At 34.6% G+C, this 22,589-nt stretch overlaps 2 pseudogenes; both read left to right on the top strand.

Moving 5' to 3' along the window:
• The first annotated feature begins 19,939 nt into the window (after positions 1-19,939).
• On the top strand, positions 19,940-20,775 carry LOC148597752 (uncharacterized; annotated as a pseudogene).
• Positions 20,776-21,333: 558 nt separating this feature from the next.
• LOC148597751 (uncharacterized) lies at positions 21,334-22,589 on the top strand (annotated as a pseudogene).

Genomic DNA, 22,589 nt, shown 5'->3' with positions numbered 1-22,589 from the left:
AAGCAGAGGGCGCTTACCCTACCGGTGCACCTGGTCCATGCTCCTAGTTTTTAGTGGAGTCCGAGTTGCTCATTTACTTTTGTTACTTTGTATGTATGATTTTCGCTACTTTGTGTTCTTTGTTGTGTGTGTCTGTTTTCCGTGTCTAGTCTTTGTCCCTGGAATACATTCTTTCTTTTGATTGCCGCTATAACCTTGGTTCCCTTGATTACTCTTTCTCTGGAACTCCTTAAATATTAATACTTTTTTATCTTGAACAATTGATATGAAACAGTATAGATCATCTGTCACCTTTAATTATATCCCATAAAAAGTACATTTCCTTTTTCAGATTGAATTTCCAAACCTTCATTAATACACGCAAAAACTACTTTCCTTAAACAACAACGGAAGGCAAACGTCAGCTCAAATTTATCATTCAATTCTCTGACAATAATGCGTTTTTCTAATTTAACTATTTGTATCTTTGGCTCTATGTGACTGGGATCTCATATATCTACATGTATCAAACTCGGACTTTAAAAAAGTTCGTAACCCGTGCAGGTCCGGGTGTTAAAAGAATAGGCCTGCAGCAGCGCTAAGCTTGTCGTATAAGGCGACTAAATAGTGCTCAGAAACCTAGCCGGGGGCTAGGCGCTCTGCCCACAGAGCAACTGAGATGTGTGCCCCAGGTGGTGGAATGGGGTACCCCTGGCGTGTTACATGCTGGGGTTGTCAGGCTATAATACGGAAACCCTGACCGCAAACCATAGTGGTGCACCGTGTTGGGAAAGATGCCACGTTCCTCGCACGTTAAAGAACCCTGCTGTGGTATTCGATAGGAGTAGGAACCTTTGCGCTCCGCCACAGGAGGCTAAATTGCCCGACCTTACCCATCCCCCTTTTTCCAGTGGCAATCAAAATTTGTCGACCCTATTGTCCTTGTGACCCATCCTTTTTTTTTCATTTCATGTTCATTTTATCATCCATTTCATGTTCATTGTCTGAATATAGCTGAAATATTGCTGCTCGGACGTTAAACCCCAACAAACAAACAAACAAACATAAAAAGTTCGTGGATGAATGTGGTGAAATTAATCATTTTTAATAAATATTTTAAATGTAGAAATTTAAAAGTGACCTCGTCCCAAAATCATGACTTTTGACGATGACGAATATTATTTATCCTTACCATTGTAAGTCTAAGGAATAAATGAACCTTAAACACTAGATACAGTAACTCTAGACACCTTCAGACCATAAATGAAACTTAAACACTTAGTATCGTAACCCTTAACACCTCTAGATCGAATAGCTTCATTACTTTTCTCATCAACATTTGTTTCATTTTTTTGACTGTCGCCTATTATCAAAAATGCGTACATACATTTGTAATATCATCAATTTATGTTAAGTTCTATAACGAATCTTTGTGTCCGTATATCACTATTAAGGTTGATGTTGTTAATATTCATTACCAAGGGTTTCATTTGTTATTGGGGCTTTTCAGGGCTCAAAGGTGTGTTTACATAATAAGTCTTATTAAAAACCTTTTGTGATAAATCTGTGAAGGTATTTACTATTGTGGATTTAAGTAAGACGCTGGTGCTTTTGTTACGATTTATGATACCCATTCTTTTTTCTCATTCAATAAACCGAATGTATTTAATCGACCCAGATAATTATTTCATGTCTCATTTTCTGCCATTGTATTAGAAATGTTTGTACTTAAAATAATTCATTGGTCAAGTGTTGTTACATCACATTACTTCCGTATAAATCGAATTTAGCCACCAATAATTATGGAAGAAATGCTTGTAATCATCTGTAAGCAAAACAATGTTTAGCTCAGCCATTTGTTTAATAATATTACGTGTGCGTGAAATACCGTGTTACTAGATTGAGGAAGTTTCAGTCAATATATATATTTGATAATAGTACGTGTACGTATATTACAGTGTTACTAGACTGAGGTAGTTTCAGTCATTATATATATAGGTCGGTCTGAAAAATTCCCAACGACGTTAGAACTGTCAAATTTGCGATGCAAATTTTTTGTCTTTCCCTCCGCGGGACTCGAACTCGTACCGTTGTGACATCTATAAGGAATGACCCGGCCAGCGAAAGCTATAATTTTATATGGCTTAGCTGGCCGAGTGCTCTAGGGCGCTGGACTTAGTGCAGGCGGTGTTGCCACAGATGTCACAGCGGTACGAGTTCGAGTCCCGCGGAGGGAAAGACCAAAAATTTGCCGCAAATTTGACAGTTCTAACATCGTTGGAAATTTTGGGACATTTCTATACGTTTATATATCTTCCCAGTATCAATTTGACCCAATGGAGCAGTGTAGCGCATAGAGTCGTCACATTCTGAGACGTTTATATATATATATATATATATTGTTACGCTCTCACGGGTGTGGAGGTATATTTCGAAAGCAAGTGTATAGCAAAGTGGTATTTCACTGGTAGCGTGGCCTTTGACGGTATTTCCATATACTTGTTCTTAATACATAACCCAACAGAATTTGAACTTATAAATAACATTTATTAACCTCTCAGGAGTCAATGAGTTAAAGAGTAATCAAGGGAACCAAGGTTATAGCGGTAATCAAAAGAATGTAATCCAGGGACAAAGACCAGACATGGAAAACAGACATACACAACAAAGAACATAAAGAAACCAAAATCATACATATAAAGTAACAAAATGAGCAACTCGGACTCCACTAAAAACTGGGAGCACGGACCAGGTGCACCGGTAGGGTAAGCGTCCTCTGCTTTTCTAGAAACACCCGCCGAGTTGCTCTTAAAAAGTCAAGTCCGGGGTAGACAAACGAGGAAAAGAAAACTATGACCCTTTTGAATACATCAGTTTTCACGATGCTGATGGATACACCGTAACGATCCACGAGTTCATGATGACGACCATAAAACTTCTGTTATGATGACTTCAATCTTGTAGCAACATAACCCTGTTCCAGAAGCCTCTTTGTTAGAGTTCTAGCGCGATACAAAAAGTGTGCGTAGTTTCGTACGAGTTGTGATATGAACACTCCATACCCAGGAGCCGAAGGGATGTTGCCACAGATGAAAGGAAAGTTGACAATTCTGAATGAAGAGTCATCACGTTTGTCGTAAAGTTTGGTCAATAGTTTTCCTTTACCATCGATTTCTAAGTGTAGGTCAAGATATGAGGCTGACTTCACAGTGTCTGTAGTATCCTTTATCTCAAGTTCTTTTCGGTAGATGCGATGTATCAAATCCCCGAAATTAGAATTGTTTAAAGATAATACGTCATCTATATAGCGGAAACTGAGATTGAAGGATCTAGCCAAACGATATTCTTTCTTTCTGATCAGATCAGCTATAAAGTCAGCCTCATAAGAGTGAAGGAATAGGTCAGCAAGTAAAGGAGCACAATTTGTTCCCATTGGAATGCCGACCGTTTGTTGAAAGAGTAATCAAGAGAACCACACTGGACAAATATATTGTCGATTAAAAATTCCAGCATTTTGTAAACATCTTCCTCTGTGTATTTGGAAGATGATTTGGAATTATTTCTTACAAAGTATGAGGAATCTCTACCAAGAACTATATATTTGTATCTAGGTGTACCATCTTTTTTGGAAAAACAACGATGCGTAATGTTTTTAAGTCGGGATTTTAACTGAGTATGGGGAATAGAAGTATACAATATTGAAAAATCATAGGTTTTAATGCTATTATATGCAGATAATAGTCTTTAACTGATTGTCTCTAAAAGATCTTTCGAATTTTTCAGGATCCACATTGAATTAATACTACTACGGGAGTAACAAGTGTTGTGGTAGACTGTAGACCCTCTTTGACAGTTGTGAGTATAGAAGTTAAAAGTTTTGAAAGAGGTTTAGTGGTACATTTTGCAGATCCAGCTATGAAACGTTGTTTGTATGGATTCTTGTGAAGTTAATACATACAATATGTAATGTTAAAACCCTACCACTGAACGCTAAAGTATAAACGGAGGTCCCCCAAAAATATGATACGGGCTGCTAGGTTCTATAGGTTATGTCAAGGTCAGGTCGTACTAAAACTACAGGGGCATACCACGGGTGTTGTACTCCTGGCGCGCTGGTAGCGCTCAGTGGTCAAAATCGAGCTGAGTAGTACTAACTGCTCTCAGAATAATTCTGCCAGGATTAATTTCAGGACGCCTGCCCACAGTTTGTATATAACTGCCCCACTTGTTGGAATTTTAGGCCCACTTTTAGGAATGTGGGGATTCGGCTAATATCATTGGTTTATCCTTGTGGGCCTCCAAACAATATGATTGGTTAAGAAATATCTGCATTCCCACAGAAGTCTATATTCTCCTAATTACTAACTAATTACTTCTGGTCTGCCAAATATAAACATGGTTGACATCGAGGGGGAAATATAATAACGGGACGGAAAAGAAGGAGGACGGGACCTACTATAGCTTATAATACGGGAAAAATAAGCCCATAACAATCATATTCCTTAGCAGAATATATGAATATAATGCCAGGTGAGAAATATAAATAAATAGACGAAATAAAGCTGGGAACTGGTCGACAGCCTGGGACTGACTGGACACGAGGGATGCAACTATGAGAACGAACTCTGTCTTGACCCTTAGAAAACATTCCCATAATCTCAATACAATAATACAAATACAATCATACAACTATGTTTAAATTGTCCATATCGCGCATGAATTCACTCAAACGGACACGAACAAACAAGAAAAAGGACCCTGAGTGACACTCAAAAATATATCTTCATTATAAACCTACTGACCTAAACCCTATTTTGTAACAATATATATCTATAAATATGTTTAACATCATCACAAGATGGTAAAATTTAAATTGAATATTTCGGATAACTGATATCCTTCTTCAGCATATACTCAAAAAACTATATGAGCATAAAATTCACAAAACTTCACGAGCATTAAACTCACAACGTTCAAGATCAAAACAGATTCAGAAGCTGAATCGCGTACGCTGTGGGTGATTGTACCTTTACCAAAGGCTCACATAAGCAACTGATAAGGAGCCTGAATGAAAATAACAAAGGGTTTTTTTTATCAAAATTAAGTAAAAATTAACTGTGGAAAACAAAAACAAAAAAAAAAGTCCAAATATAGTAGTACGGCGTATTGGTATATAGCATGTAGTTCTGTACCAGCCTTAGACCAAGACCTAAAAATGAATTATTTTTTCTCGTTTATTCCATCTGGAGAAGTTGTTTGTAATTTCTTCATCCAAAAGCTTTCCCGAGATACTCTTTTACATTTTGACCAGTTTTATTATGTTCTATGATCGTAACAACAATGTTGTGGAGATCCTCCTGGGTGTGTCCGGCGGATCTAAGATGGCGACTTAGAGGGAGGTATAGTTGTCATTTGTAGTCACTGCGATGACCATTCATACGCCTGTTGAAAGGTTGTTCTGTTTCGCCAACGTACTGCATACCACATCGGCACTGGAGAAAGTATATGGTATTTTCGGTTTTGCATGTCACGTCGCAAAAAATGGCAAATTCCTTTCCAGTGCAGTAGCTTTTAAACGTTTTGGTGTGCAGTGAGTTTTATGCTCGTGAAGTTTTGTGAATTTTATGCTCATATAGTTTTATGCTGAAGAAGGATATCAGTTATCCAAAATATTCAATTTAAATTTTATCATCTTCTGGTGATGTTAAACATATTTAGACGTTTATTTAATTCATTGTTGTTTGGCATCGTTTTTAACGATCCATCACCCAGTAAGAGTGATTGTTGACTATTATTTAGACGATTATATATATTAATATTACGTGTGCGTACAATACAGTGCTACGTGATTGAGGTAGTTTCAGTCAGTATCCAATTGTTAACACGTTTAAACTTACACAATATATTATACATAAAACACATTACATAATACATGTATGAACTAAAGTATATTCATAGTTGTATTAGTGAACTATAAATGCAAAGAATTGAATATTTTAGATGTATATTTTGGTTGTTCTTATTTTTTTGTTTTTGTTAGGATAATTCTTTGTCATGATTTAGAGTTTCCATTCTAATCATTATTGTTAGGATAATTCTTTGTCAGGATTTAGTTTCCGTTCTAATCATTACTGTTAGGATAATTCTTTGTCATGATTTAGAGTTTATTGTTCTAATCATTACTGTTAGAATAATTCTTTGTCGTGATTTAGTTTCCGTTCTAATCATTACTGTTAGGATAATTCTTTGTCACAATTTAGTTTCTGTTCTAATCATTACTGTTACGATAATTCTTTGTCACGATTTAGAAGAATAAACTCAAACTCGTGACAAAGAATTATTCTTTATCACGACTTAGTTTCCGTTCTAATCATTATTGTTAGGATAATTCTTTGTCACGATTTAGTTTCCGTTCTAATCATTATTGTTTAAATTGCTGGAATGCTAAAGCTGTCTTATGATATTTCATGCAGGCCCTGACGGATCCAAATATTTACAAAAAGGGGCAGTGTATCTGATCAAGAAACCTATATAAAGAAAGGACTTCCATGCTATCATTAGCAACTCATTTTTTTGCCAAATGTTTTACAAAAGGGTATCATAACCACCCCCCCCCCCAAAAAAAAAAAACAAAAAAAAAAACACGATGTATCACTCACTATATCGTGTATCTTTATTTCTCCTCATGACATCGGAATTAAAATAAAATTTTGCTGAGATGATGGCATAGGAATTTCGATAATTCATTACTCGGGAATGGTGTCAGTCTTTGGTCTGGTGATATTGCTTTTTGTAATAATCGTTCTATTGGGCTGATTTGGTCATGTGTAATGATAATTGAACTGCAGATGCTCCAGGTACTCCTGGGCCTTAAAAGTGCATGGCTAGTGTTGTCTGCACCATACATAATTGTTGAAATTGTTATCTAAGACTTTGGCGTTTATGTTAATGCACGTGTGTCTGGAACTAGATGCCCAAGAAACAAAGCACTTTAATTGAAACAGAGGTGTCTATACGATAACTTGAGCTATAAAGCTTATATCAACTGAGGAATGTAGATAGGTAAGAAAGGCATGTTTCTAAGGATTTATTTCAATGATTGTGGCGGCTTAAGTTTGAATGATTTGACAGACAGTTTCGACCTGGAGGTCAATAATTAAATTTCCACTTGAAAATATTTAGAAACTGGTAAAGACCAACTAATAGTTTGTAGTTCAATTACGCAGTATGTCGGAGAGTTTTTTGCTCATTCATCTAGGTGTTCCATGCAAACCGACATCAAACCTGAATATTACGCAAACTGGCGCACTGCCACGATGCATTATGAAATTGGTGGTTTTTTTTGTGTGTGTTTTTGTCTTTTTGTTTGTTTTGGTAATGTCATTCGTTATCAGAATGGTAAATTTAAAAATAAATCAAAGAGTTCAACATTAACTATTTACAATAATAAGTTTATGTTTAGATATGTTTGAATTCCATCCCCGTACTTTGCTTTTATTCCAAATTTTTGCAATTTGACGATTATTTGAGGCGAAAAAGTTCAAACGATCGATATAAATTGATTCAGTACCTAAGTACTTTGATTTATTGAGTTTTTTAGTGTAGTCATCTGAAATAAAACTCGGACTGCTCTTAGACAATTTAAATAAATCATCCCTCTTATTGACATAAAGAAATCTGATGATGTCCTCTTGTAAACATTGGTGTGACAAATCGATAAAGCTTAAATGTAATCTACAGATAAGATACAAATGACTTATAATCTTTTTCACTTAAGTCGATTCTTGTTAAAATATTTATTCAGTAGACCAAGAGTGAACCGAGGAAGGCATTGCCGTGATGGAGGCACACGATATGTATTCAGTACAATACATGAGTGAACCGAGGAAGGCATTGGTCGTTATGAAGGCACTCAATATATATTCAATAAATCACAATTATCGCCGTAATGAAGTCCCACAAATCATGAGTGAAACAGGGAAGTCATTGTCCTTGTGAGGACACATAATTTGTATTAAATAAACCATGAGTAATCAAAAACATCATTGCTCATCAAACAAACGATGTTTTTTTTTCAATCTACGTACACCATTCTTATATGGTACTATAGTCATTTCAGTCATTTTATGTACTTTGGAGAAAACCATGCCTTCATCTCACACTTATAACAACTACACCATGACCAGTTACTCCCATAAAGTGACAGTTTCGTGTACAATATATTTTTTTCATATCAAAAGAGCAACCACCAAATGAAAAACTGAGACTTGCCTGGTATCTGTTTCTGAATTTGAGATAAAAGTGAATTTTGTGTTTTTTTCTTGCATGTATGACTTCCTGTCAACAGTTTATAAAGACTGATACATAACAGTTTATTTACTACAGGATGATATGTTCAGTGCGAAACTAACTTGTTTATTCAAAACATTTAACTAGTAGTTGCATGTTTGTAAATTAAATACATGCATTACTATAATGTTAAGTCCACAAGTTACTTGGATGAAATCAATATAAAAGTGTATTGCAAGATATTTGTTTGTGACCTAAATGATAAATCCACAATTTGCATGTTAGTTAATTTTTCGTGATTTACATTATACAGACCTGTATCTCCTGTATCACTATGACCTACATAATTTCAGGTTCTGTCTGTATATGCATACAACTCTTTCTAATTCAAATTTGCAATTATTCCAATTTTTGCAAATCCCCAAATCGCAATTTTTAGAGTAACCATATTATATTATACACCAAACTGTAGGGAATAAAATTGGGAAAACAAATATAATATTTTCATTATGAAGAAAATAAACATATTCTTTAAATTTTGAAGGAAAAAAACGAAAAATGGGAAAATGTATTCCAATAGGAAAACTTGATTTCCAATTGGATTATCGACTTTCCTTTGGGAAAACCACTTTTCCAATTGGAAAGTCACATTTTCCCATTGGAAAGTCATATTTTCCCATTGGAGAACAATTGCTCCCATTGAAAAAAAAATATTCCTATTGGAGAAAATTACTTTCAATTGTGGAAAATAAATCCAATGGGAGATTTTTTTCCCTATGGGACGTATACTCTCCAATTGGAAAACATAATTCTCAAGTTGAAGATAAAAATTCCGATTGGAATGTATATGATTCTGAACATAGCTTTAATGTCATATATTTATGAAATAAAATGATTTGCGTGGCATAGCCTGTATAAGTCGTGAAGTGCAAACTAAATCTGCATTTTCAAATTACAAAATTTTAATGAAAATAAATACAGAAAAAAATACACGTACTGGTACAAGTGCATGTGATTTTTTAGGAGACTAACTAGCTTTAAAGCATTTCTTCATATCTTTTTTTTCTGCGCAAGGCATTACACATCGAAATGTTTGATGAACAGATTTCCATTACATGTATTTATCAACTTTTGAAGTCCTTCTTTTCTCGATAGGTTTGGTTTTGAGTACTTCTTTTATACAACTAATATTTTGATTATGATCTTTCTACATATTTGATATTAATGCTGCTGATGAGAGGTTACTGCTTGAAACACCTGTACAGCATATCGAAATTTACAATATATGAAACTGGTATATTTTGTATTTTCCAATTCCATCTCTTTTATTCGGCAACAAAATTACATGCTTCTTTATATAGCAGTCAGTAGAGAACTTTGAGCTGCAAGTACAGCTGCATCAGCCAAACGCGATGACTGTTCGTACCGAATTGTCAACATTCCTTTCATCTGTGGCAACATTACTTCGGCACCTGGGTTTGGAGTTTTCTTATCACAACTCATACGTTATTCCAGAGCTTGTCGTAATTATATACAGAGACTTTCGTTGCTACACATCTTACAATTAGGCTCCTTGGTTATGTTGCTACAAGATTGAAAACCGATTTGTTCACCGTGTCATAGATTTTCTTTCCTCTTTCGTCTACCCCTTACTTGAATTTTAATGAGGAACTCGGTTGGATGTTTCCACGAAAGAAGAGGATGCTTACCCTACCGGTTCACCTGGTCCATGCTTCCAGTTTTTAGTGGAGTTGCTCATTTACTTTTGTTGATTTGTATGTGTTATTTTGGTTATTTCTTTTTTCTTTTTTTGTGTTTGTCTTTGGTTCCCATGATAATAATACTAATTACAATAATTGCAAATATTGACCAACACCTCTGTCTAATGGAAATAAAGTTATTTATTATAATTTCATTCAATATCATTTTAAGAATTTTTTTTTATTTTTACATGTAATAACTTGTTTAAGAAATACTGTGTGTTCAGAAGTGCTGTGATGTTTATTCTAAATTATTCCTTTCTGTCACAGCAGTTAAAGCTCATGCTGTAAACCTGCTTACCATAAGACACCTTTTATGCACAAACACCGTACTATAATTACAATAATGACCTTTGGTTTAGATCTGACATCAACAAAGTTGTGAATTAGTATTATATGTGGTCAACTGTTATGACAAACGCATTAAAATATAATACATGTACATGTATTCAACAGATCTAGAGGAGTAGCCAGATTTGAATATGTGACTTAGTCTTCCTTCTTGTATAAGCAATTTAAGCATGAGATTCATTACAACTACATGTAGTTCCATCCCTCATAGGCATAGTATAAATTCATATTACAAAGTAATTATATATGATTTAATAAATTATTGGAGAGGTTTTGAACTGATTTGTTTTCCTTCATTTGAGCCTTGCAAGATAAAACGATGCACTGTTTTAAGATGCATTTGTATTTGAAAAGATGTCTAGTCCAAATTATTGCAGAGGTTAAGGGATTTTTCCTTCCTGTGAGCCTTACAAGACAAAAGCATGGGCTGGTATAAGATGAATTTGAAGAAATGTCAGAGTTTCCTCTGGCCCGACATATTTAGATATTGATTTGTCAGAACGATGTGCGATACAAAAAGTTACATTTTAATGGGAGTATAGTACTTCAAGTGCTTCTAATGATCGTGCATATTTTATATCTAGTAGGATTCCAGAATCATTTGCCTGTATGCAGATACCATATTCATTTTAAATAGTAAACCCAGCACTCTGCAGAAATATCATTTTTCCGTATAGCACATCATTCTGGCCTCAACCCAACATTTCAATAGTAGGGTTGCATTACAGGGTCAGAAGAAAACGGACTATCTGCAGTCTAAATGACTATCCTCGCACTTCATAATAGTCAACCTTTTTTTTTCTTCTATTCTTCTTAATCTTAGTGATTGAGTGCCGTACCAATAACAGTGATGAAATCTTAGACCTGTCTCTGTATAACAATATCATAACACATGTACAGACTAAGTGAAACTTATTATTATTCAGAATACTGAAAAAATGTGCCAAATGAGATTCAAGCTTAAACGGAAACCATTTTAAAACACTTGACGGTCCCCGCCCCAAAATCGGAATTTTTCGCTCATTTTTATCTCCACTCCTTCCCAAACGTAGAGGACAAAGGTCTGTTTTTTTATAATAAATACGAATTTTTTTTATACAAAAAAAAAATCATGTTTTATTGATAGAACTTTTTTTAAAATTCAAAATTTTAAAATTCATTTTTTACCATTTTTTTTTATTATAAGAATTTTATTCATTTGTATTAGAAATTCGTTTTCTAATACAAATCATATTTTTTTTAAATATTTAAAATTCATTTTTTTTTTAATATTGAAAATTCAACATTTTTTTCACAGCAATATTTTTAATATAAAAAGCCATTTTTTTAATATTTAAAATCCATTTTCTATTATTAAAAAAATAATTTCTTATTACAAATAATATTTAAAATTAAAATAAATTCTTATATCAGAAATTAAAATAAATTCTATTTGTAGAAAACAATTTTTCTTTTAATTAGACCTTGAATTTCTAATATTTTAAAATAAATTGCTAATATGAAAAATAATAAATTGCTAGCATCCCTGTGCAAATTTACTGAAGTTAATAAATTTGTGGTATGCTACAATTCAAGGAAGGGCGTGCAAGACGTTCGCCCTTCCTACAATTGCTAATTATGAAGCAATGAAGTTTCCTTTTCTTCAAATGAAAACAAATGCATGGAGTCGATTCTCCCCTTCCCTCCCCTCCCAATGTTCATGCCTCTGCTACCTGAAATCATTCATTTCAAATCACAACAATATTCACTCCCTGATCACAGGTACGTACCTATTAGTGCTGCGGTCAGGTATCAAAAAGTGCTTTAGTTTTCGAGTTTAATGGGCCTAGATGGTATACGGCTGTATCATGTGTCAATGGAAAGATAAATCAATGTAGGTTTTGAATATCGTACCTATCAAAGTGAAAAACGGCAAAGTTTTCTGCTATTTTCCATTAATTGGAGGAGGGGTCAAAGATCAATCGACCCCAATACACTTTGATAAGTAATTTAAGTGGAATCGTTCATTGTAGGTATTGGAAAACATATAACATGTAAAGATCACATGTATACAATTTTAAAACTGTAAAAAAGAACTTTTTTCCGACAAAATTTGACTATTAAATCACAGAACAAAAATGCCCGTAAACAGTGTGAAGTTAGCCGTCAAACTGAATACCAGCCCGCATGGAAGCTAGCCATCAATAATATACATGAATATTCATAAGATTAGGGTGCGTCCAAACAATTTTTTATAAATTTGAAATAAGCAATCGATTTCGCTATTCTTAATATTTAATAAATTAAACAAAACCCTAAATTCTCCCAACATCAACTGCGTCATCAATGACTTCCCCTGCAGTCATCAAGTCATTGCTTGTTTGTTTGTTTGTTTGTTGGAGTTTAACGTCCGAGCAGCAACAGTTCAGCTATATTCAGACGATGAACATGGAGTGGATCATAAAATGAACATGAAATGATGATGAAATGAAAATAAGGATGGGACACAAGGATAATAGGGTCGACAAATTTGATTGCCACTAGAAAAATGGGGATAGGTTAGGTCGGGCAATTTAGCCTCCTGTGGCGGAGCGCAAAGTTTCCTACTCCTATCGAATACCACAGCAGGGTTCTTTAACGTGCGAGGAACGTGACATCTTTCCCAACACGGTGCACCACTAAGGTTTGCGGTCAGGTTTTCCGTATCATAGCCTGACAACCCAGTTGCTCTGTGGGCAGAGCGCCCTAGCCCCCGGCTAAGGTTCTGAGCATTATTTAGTCGCCTTTTACGACAAGCTTAGCGCTGCTGCAGGCCTATTCTTTTAACACCCGGACCTGCACGGGGCTCAAGTCATTGCGTCATCGAAATCACTACCATTATGATTAGTTGATACACTACCAACTAATCTTTTAAAATATGAATAACATTTGTAAATCAACAAGTATTTAATTGATCAACAATATGAATAACTGTAAACATGGTAAACATGGTAAGCGCGATAAGCGTGGGAGTCTTCACGCGACATTTTAATTTCCCGGCACTTATATTTAGTGGCGGGAAATTACAAATTTTTAATCACTCGCTCGTGCGGTGTGAATGAAGTCTATGATGGGAGAAAAGAGAAATAATTACTTTTCAAAATAAAGTATACTACGTGAAATTTGCAGGAATTTTGAATCATTTGGAAGATTTAAAGTTTTCATGCACTTCACTTTTCAAAATGATCCACAACAAAATTGCTGTTAACGAAGATATAAATCCTCAAATAAAAGTTGTACAAATTAATGCATGAAGTGATGTGGAAGTAAATTTTGGCTGATTTTAAAATAGTTCGTATTTAAGATGTAGGCACATATTTTCAAGGTTTAAAAATCTATTTCTCTTTGAACTTTCCCCATGGGTTTGAAACAGGAGAAAGGGTAAATAGTACCAACGTTGTGAAAAGTTTTAGGTGTTATTTGAATAGAAAAATAGTCTGACGAATAAAATTTATGAAACAAAAAGTTACATGTACTTGTTACATATAAGGCAGATCTTTGATTTCAATAATACAAGGCATATGAAATTGCATGGTAACTATTTCAATACATTGGAATATACAGAAATGTAAACTATATGTATTCAATTTTTTCCAGCGCTGATAGCATTTCAAACTTTCCGTTGTACATGTATTGATAGTGAGGAAAAGATTTTGACGAAAGATACAAATTTTTACCAAAAATAACTCATTGTAGTATCTAGTTGAAATGTTAAGCATGATGAATTAAATATAATGTGTAGCTTTTTTCGATACAAACCTGTATTTATTTTCTCGCAATCAAAATAACGAATCGGTTCATTCTTTTGCGGTCGTATAAAAAGGGGTTCCTTACCACTTATTTATCAACTTCGAAGTCGTTGGCTAGGACCAAGGTCAATTAGTCCGTCTTAGGACTGGGATGAGATTTTAGGCCTTCTTGAGGATTATCAATTCCCAAGATATTGGGAATTTCCACATGTTCCCCTTTCGTTGAGAAAATTTTAAAAAGGGGCCCCCTACCACTTATGTACCAATTTCGAAGTCGGTGGCTGGGACCAAGGTCCATCAGTCCATCTAGGACTGCGATGAGATTTTAGGCCTACTTAAGGACTATCAATTCCCAAAATATTTGGAATTTTCATATCTTCCTCTGACGTTTAGAAAATTTTAAAAAGGGGCCCACGAACTAACTGTGAGGTTTTTTACGTTTATGACTACATTTTCGGGTGGCATGCTCGACTGTGGTCTCTGGATAGGGACTTTATATAATTACTTTACTGTACACTCTCTGTATAATGTCATAAATTGCCGATCAATCACGTAGTATTGGTGCTAGAAATTTCATAGACCTGTATATTTAATATTTTAAATTCATGTATATGGAAATATTAACCTGGTTCACAACAGAACTCTTTGCAATAATGCTGCCGACAATGCCAATTTATGTATAGGTGATAAGTGTGACAAAACTTTACATATACACGGTGTCACTTTCTATTTGACTTGGGGGGGGGGGGACTTCCAATAAAGAATGTAATAGTATCGGTTTATTTGATAACATCTAATTTTTGATACCTTTTTTTTATTTTTCAGTATTTTAATGTAAGTAATGTTTCTATGTGTATTTTATATCTTAAATTTACCTTTTACGTACTTTTTTTTTTATGTAAAAAGCATTTTGTTATAATTTCATTATTTTATGAAAAGACTTTGATGTTGCTTTTAATATTTTCATTTTGATAAATGTTCTTGCCGTGATATGGCCCTGGTCCCCGAAACGGCATTTAAACACAACCATCAATCAATCTATCACGCTTCAAATTACATGATACGAATAAGAAAATCAGACTGTTAAAATATGATATTAAGGGTTGAGTTGAAGTATTAAGATGGAAATCTTATTTTCATTTCGGGAAATGACCAAATGTCAGATTTTTTATGAACTTTTTTTTATTTTTAACAAGGTCGGAGCGAATAATTCAGGTTAGATGGCCATAATGCCGAGCAGAGCAAGGCGTACGATTTATTTATTTATTTTTTTTGGGGGGTAATATCAAGTCTTTAGATTTCGTGCTAAAATATACATTTTTTGCAAAAAACAAATATCAAAAAACAAAATAAAAAACAACAACAAAAATGGGGACACGGACATCGCCTCTGAATATACCGCTGTGTAATTAAAAAAAAAAAACCAGTACAGTGGGTTGAATGAATGTTGTGAATTAAAATATCTAAATCAAGTGCCCGATCTCGACTCTTTTTAAAACTAAAAACGTCTAGTAGAACCACAAGTCTTGTTTTTCGCAAGTTGCGAAAAATTGAAAGCCTTGATGTAAAATCGGCTTTATTTCCTTATTCACATTATGTTCTAAGCAATTGTCTCTTTTTTATACATTGTATCATTTAAGATAATGCTGATGGTATTAAGTTACATTACTTATGAGTCGCTTCACAGTTCAATTAGTTTGCAGCTATTCATCCATCTACACTTGTATCAACAATACTTTACCTAAACATTGGGCATGTATCTGTTTTATAAGGTACATGTACTTGTATTGAAACACACGCTTCAGTAGTCGTAAACATTCCAAGGGGTGGGTGTGACATATGACGCGAAATAAATCCATTGAAACATATCTGAAAGAGTAATCAAGGAAACCAAGATTCTAGCGGAATCAAAAGTATGTAATCCAGGGACAGAGACCAGACATGGAAAACAGACAAACACAACAAAGGATATAAATCAACTAAAGTAATACATAAAAAGCAACAAAAGTAAATGAGCAACTCGACTCCACTAAACACTGGGAGCATGAACCAGGTGCACCGGTAGTTTAAGCGTCCTCTGCTTTTCTAGAAACACTCGTCGATTTGCTCATAAAAGTCAAGTCCGGAGTAGAAGAAAGAGGAAAGGAAAACTATGACAAGTTGAACAAATCAGTTTTCATGGTGCAGATGGATACAGATAATTACCATCATCAGAAAGTTCTACGATGGCTTTGAGTGCAGTGTCATCCTAAATAACAGCACATCTGATTGGTTCCAGGTCGAGTCAGGAGTAAGACAGGGCTGCATCATCTCACCCATTCTCTTTCTCTTGGCCATTGACTGGGTAATGAGAAAAACAACAGGGATACAATGAGACCTGATGTCACACCTTGAAGACCTCGATTTCGCTGATGACCTAGCCGTTCTCTCCACAAACTTTAATAATATGCAAGAAAAATCAGACAACCTAAACAAATTTTCCCGCCAAACAGGGAATCATGCATAATTAGCATTGCGTAACTGGTCATATTGATAAATTCCGGCTGTTTGGCGGGAAAAAATCCTGAAAAAAAAACTGAATAAAAACATTATCTTTCATCAAATAAAACATATTTCAATCAAATTAGAGGTTCAAATGTATATTTTGAGGTATTCTGGGGTATTCTTGGGTATTTCTATGGTCCGTTTATGTTTCACTCCCCGTTTTACTATATCCCTGTATGACTTCCAGCCAACATGGACATCGCGTAACTGTTTCTATCAACAAAACTTTATGATTTAGACTTTTACTGCTTGTTTTTTTGTAAAGCTCTTGAGAACGTGGTAAGCTATGCGTGTTAAAAGGTCCATTCAACGTCGGTCCGTCTAAATTCAGGTTACAGACCACCAATTCAACCAATGAGCATTTGGAACGTACGCAAAAATAGTCCTACGCAGAAATTACCCCTGTTCCTCATAGTGCTGTGAAAAAAGTTCTCATCTTATTTAAAAAATTTAAACAGTTTCTGAAAGGAAAAACATTTCTGTGCATTTTGCTTCTTGTGATGTGAAGCCTAATCTCCATAATGATTTCTAAATATACCCCTCTCTTGTGAAAACACTGGGATTTCCCATGCTATTTATAGACACTTCACTTCCGGTGACCAGTACTGCACTGCAAGTCTGCTAACCCCACATGCCATTCTGAGGATTGTGAGCTGACATATGTAGAATCATGCTGATATATAGTCATCTGCAGGTTAAAGTTAAGGTAAAGTCCAGAGAAGCCATTGAATATTGTGAAATTTGCATAGAAGCCTATGGGAAGTGGAATTAGTGGTTTCTAGCCTAAACACCACAAAGACCGGTCTTAGTGCACTAAGACCATAAAAGTAGCACTAAGACATAATAAGATGACGTTTTTCTGAAGTAAAAGTACTACCATTGGAATGGTAATTTAAAATTACATAAAACGCGCTAAATTTAGTTTAAACACAGTCAATAATTCGTTAGAATTGTAGTCTTTTGTGTTAAAATTTCCGGCACGTGCCGACAATCCTATGTGTAACAGACTATGACTGAATAGATACCGACTGAATAAACATTATCGTGGTTAACATTTGAGAAGTATTTTAAGAGTGGAATTAATGAGCGATTAGTTTTAGAAAATAAATGCTGATTGAATAAGTCGAAGGGGCTTAAATGCTTTTTTTTTTTTTTGCAACTTTTGTTTCTTGTTGGCACTACATGTTTTCCACGTTTTGAACAAACAGCATTAGCAGAATTCTATATAAAAGTGAAAGGGACTCTTACAACATTATGTAGTGCAGATCGTACAAATGATGGAAACGATCATTGTACGAATTGGGAACCGATGAAATTGAACAATATCTTATAATCAAATGACAAAGAAAGTGGACTATTCTGCTTGGTTAGATTATAAATTCATGCAGTACGAACAATTTATGAATCCAGAAGATTCATTCTATCCATTTAATGGAAAAAATAAATGGAAAAAATAAAAATGAAAATATCGGGAAAAAATCTTGTCCGTATTATATGTAACAAAAGCAAAAAAAAATCAATACTATTTTCTAATTTCAAATTAGATGAAAAGTTCTATGTAAATGACCAAAAGACTAGTCTAGACAAGCAGCTTTCGTAACTAAACAAAAACCAATGTCTCCAACCTGGCAGTTTTTAAAGTAGAACTAACAAGACTATGATGCGTGTATATCAAACCATGTTAATAAGTAGAGACATCGTTTCCAATTTTATGGCATTTTATATGCATTTACTTTTATTCTTGAAACTGGGTAAATTTTGAAAGGCTTTATTATGTGTTTAAAACGTTTTTCATGCATTTTATTGTTAACTTCGAATAATAACGAAACCACCAAGGAGTTGATTATATTTATATATGTTACATTATTATACTGTAACGGGCCGAGGGGTTTGTTTGGTAGCGTGCAATGTATGTCCCGTATCTAGAACATGACAATACAATCCTAAATAACAAATAAGGTATATCAAACCAGAGTGTTACAATTTTACAAAGAAAAGGGGGGGGGGCTTTTCTTTCACACACAATCCATTCATAAGAATCACCCTTAATCCTATCAATCCATACAACTCTAGACAATAAATAAATAAATAAACTTTCACGTACAGTAACTACTTGTTACAATACATATTCTTGAAACCATGTACAAAAAAAATAATTAACTAAGAGGTTTTTAACGTCCTTCAAGTTGACTACCCTGTCGGGTCTCCCACGGACGGACAAAAAAATAACACAATTAACATTTTAAATAAGATTATCACTAATAAACAAAATCACGAGAGTCACGCTTGATTGGTTATTACTGTACGCATCACTGACCTTAATTAACGATCAATGGACATCAAAGAGCCGTTGTCACGGTCGGTCACTCGCGTGATTGCGGCACGTACCGAAGGAATTGCACAAAAGACTGAACAGCGAATGATCCAATGACTATTATTATATTAAATTCAGTACAATAGATGCATTTTTAAATGACCTCTCCAACTGTGGTACTTTTACTTCGGAAATATGTCATCTTATGGGTCTTAGTGCACGAAGACCGATCTTTGCGGTGTTTAGACGTACCCGTTCAATGTCAATGCAGTGCACAGCTCAGGATTTAGGGGAATCTGAATTTAGGTTGTTTTTTTTTTATCTTACCAGAGGTCAGACTCTAGGCTTGTAGTCCCTAGGACAACAAGCGGGTTCACATTCTTAAAAAGATAAGCTAAATTTGACAAAAAAATATTTGAAGATTTTCAAACGCTTTCACTAGTCATTTCTGAGGTATTAATTCAGAATTTATACATAATAAATTGTACATAATACAAGAAATTCTTAACGATTACGCAGTAACATTCTAATCAATATTTAAAATTCACATTGAAGAGGGCTATACCCATAAAGGTACTTACTCCTTTAATCCTACTATTCTGCCCGTTTTGTCGGAAGGCTTTTGTTATTTATTTGTTGCTTTTACAAAATCGCTTACATGAAGTAGTTGGATATGTATCTCATAGTACTTTAAGTAAGTTGCATTGTAAAAAATACAAATATAACTTTGCTAAGGTCAATTGGTCATTTTCATTTTTCTTTCAATACATGCATGTCCCTGCCACTGAAATAAATTTATGTGCGGATGTAGAGGAATTTTTTGAACGGTAATTCGGTTTTCGCGCCGGGTATTTTAAAGAAATTGTACAGTTATTTAATTATCGAGGATTTGGCAGTGACCACTAGAGACGTATTTATTTGAAATTTAATTGACTATGTCGGATGATGAAGGGTCCTTAAACAACGTGGATGATATAGATAAATTACAGCCAAATAATGCAGAAGAAATATCTAATGCTGATTTACTTTCATTGATGAAAACGTATATGAGGACAGAACTTTGTGGTATAAAATATAATTTCGACGATACAATTTAAAGTCTTGAACGTAAGGTAAAGAAATCAGAAACAAAATTCAAAGGAAACCAAGTGCAGTTTGAACTAAACTCGGATTTGATTGAGAATTTAAGTACCGCGTTGGTCTGTATTGATTAGAGGCGAATTTCTAAGGCTATTTCGGTAATTGAGGATTCTCAGGCTCTGTTAAAGAAGCGAAACAAGTTAATTCGTATAGCGGATAAATCGGAAGCAGGGTGGAAAACAGTTGATAAATATCTTTCCGACGAAGTTGTTAGCAATTCAGAGGACGATAAACGCATCAGACAGGCGGAGAGTCGTGCAGTCAAAAAGTTGAAGTCGGCTAAGACAGCAAAGCAGAATGCGAGGAAAAGACCCGCGGAGGCTACGGGTAGTACTGCCGGCGTCGCTCATAATGGTGGTAATTTCCAGCAAACTCAGCCCTTTCGTGGAGCCGGGGCCCCAGGCCCCGCAACTAAAACCGCTGGAAAGGAAAAGTCCGCTGGTGATTTGTGCTACAACTGCGAATTGTATGGACACTGGGTTAAGGATTGTAGGAGCACAATGACCAACAGATTTACCAATACTAGAGGGACCTCTACATGAACATTCATCACAGTCTTTTGAGGTACAAGATTATGACACTTAAAGAACTTATTTTGAATATGAAGCTGGTACTTGTTCGATAAATGTAAACGGTCGTTTAAGAAACTCATTAGAATTTTGGAGAAATATAAACATTTCGACTTTTATTTTAGATGCTATTCAGTTTGGCTATAAAATTCCATTGTTAAGTGAACCTGAATCTGTATTTTTACGTAATAACAAGTCTGCTTTAGATAACCGTCAATATTTAACCAATAATTGTTTTGGGTTTGTATTTGATCTAAAATCAGGGTACCATCATATAGACATTTTCCCCAATCATCAAAAATAATTGGGCTTTTCTTGGATCTTTGATAAAGAAGTAAAATATTTTGTTTTTACTGTTTTGTAATTTGGGTTATCGTCAGCTGGTTATATATTTACCAAGGTTGTACGCCCTTTAGTAACGCACTGGCGTAAAGATGGCATTCGAGTGACTGTTTATTCGATGGTGGTTTAACTTCAGCTGACAATGAACTTCTGTGTAAAGAGCACTCTGCCAGAGTTAAGAAAGATTTGATTTTGTCTGGTTTTGTACTTAACAAAGATAAATGCATATGGACGCCAGTTCAAGAGTATGGCTTGGTTTTACATGGGATTAAATACACTGTACGTTAAGGTTACCAGAAAATAAACTAGATAATTTTTTGAACCTAATTGATACTATTTTACATTCAGTAAAGAAGATTAAAGTGAGATTATTAGCCAAGTTGTGCGGCAAGATTATTTCGTTTACCCCGGCAATAGGCAATGTTTCACAGATCATGACAAGAAATCTTTTTTCTTGTATTACTTGTAGAGACGACAGGTATCAGTGTGTAAATCTTGAATATTTTCAAGATTCTATAAAAGAAATTTTATTTTGGAAGAACAATTTTAGTTTACTGAAAACTGTTTCTTTAATGAAAGGAGTTTCAGACTTTAAAGTTTTTGCGGATGCAAGCGATGTTGCTGCATCTGTTTTTTTGCAAGGTTACGATTTAATTATGCATTATCACTGGATAAACGATGAATCTAAAATAAGCTCCACTTGGAGAGAAGTAAAAGCTATTGAGTTGTGTATAGAGAGTTTCTCTGATAAATTACAAGACAGTTCAATAACTTTTTATACAGATAATCAAAATGCGCGGAGAATTATTAAGAAAGGTAGTAAAGTACCAGAGCTTCAGGCTCTAGCCCTGTTTATTTTTGAGACGTGTTTACACTTCAATATTTCAATTTTTGCACAATGGATTCCAAGATCAGAAAATGAAAAGGCTGATTCTTTGAGTAGAATTGTGGATATTGATGATTGGGGGATTTCTTTTGAGTTTTCAATTTTATTAGTTCAATTTGGGGACCATTTACCATAGACAGGTTTGCCAACATGAACAATACTAAGCTTCCTAGCATTTAACTCTTTATTTTGGAATCCTAAAACTAGTGGTATAGATGCTTTTTCTTGTGGTTGGCAGAATGAAAATAATTGGTTAGTTCCTCCGGTTGCTTTAGCCACTCACTGCGTTAGGCATTTAGTTGTATGCAAGGCAGTGTGAACACTGATCGTCCCCAAAGTGACCATCTTCTGCATTTAGGCCATTATTGTTTAGAGAGAATTTAGAGTATTTTCCATACGTTAAGGATGTTTTAAAATTTTATGAAGTAGATAGAATTCTGGTCCCAGGAGCAAACATTAATTCAATTTTTGCTAATGGAGCTTTTAAAGGAAAGATTCTTGCTGTTCGATTAGATGCCTCTGTTGCATAAGCATGACATTAGATATTGTTTATATATTTCGCAGTTAAAGACTGTTGATACGAGCCACTGGGTGTTATGGACTGTCTTATTTATCCTGAATTTAGTTGGACTGCCAACTGAGCATCAT

Source organism: Perna viridis, chromosome 14 (assembly GCF_037379345.1).
Source record: "Perna viridis isolate PV_CMFRI_1.1 ecotype Kerala chromosome 14, ASM3737934v1, whole genome shotgun sequence".
Lineage (NCBI taxonomy): Eukaryota > Metazoa > Mollusca > Bivalvia > Mytilida > Mytilidae > Perna > Perna viridis.
The sequence above is the reverse complement of the archived record's forward strand: the minus strand, read 5'-3'. Positions and strand labels throughout refer to the sequence as shown.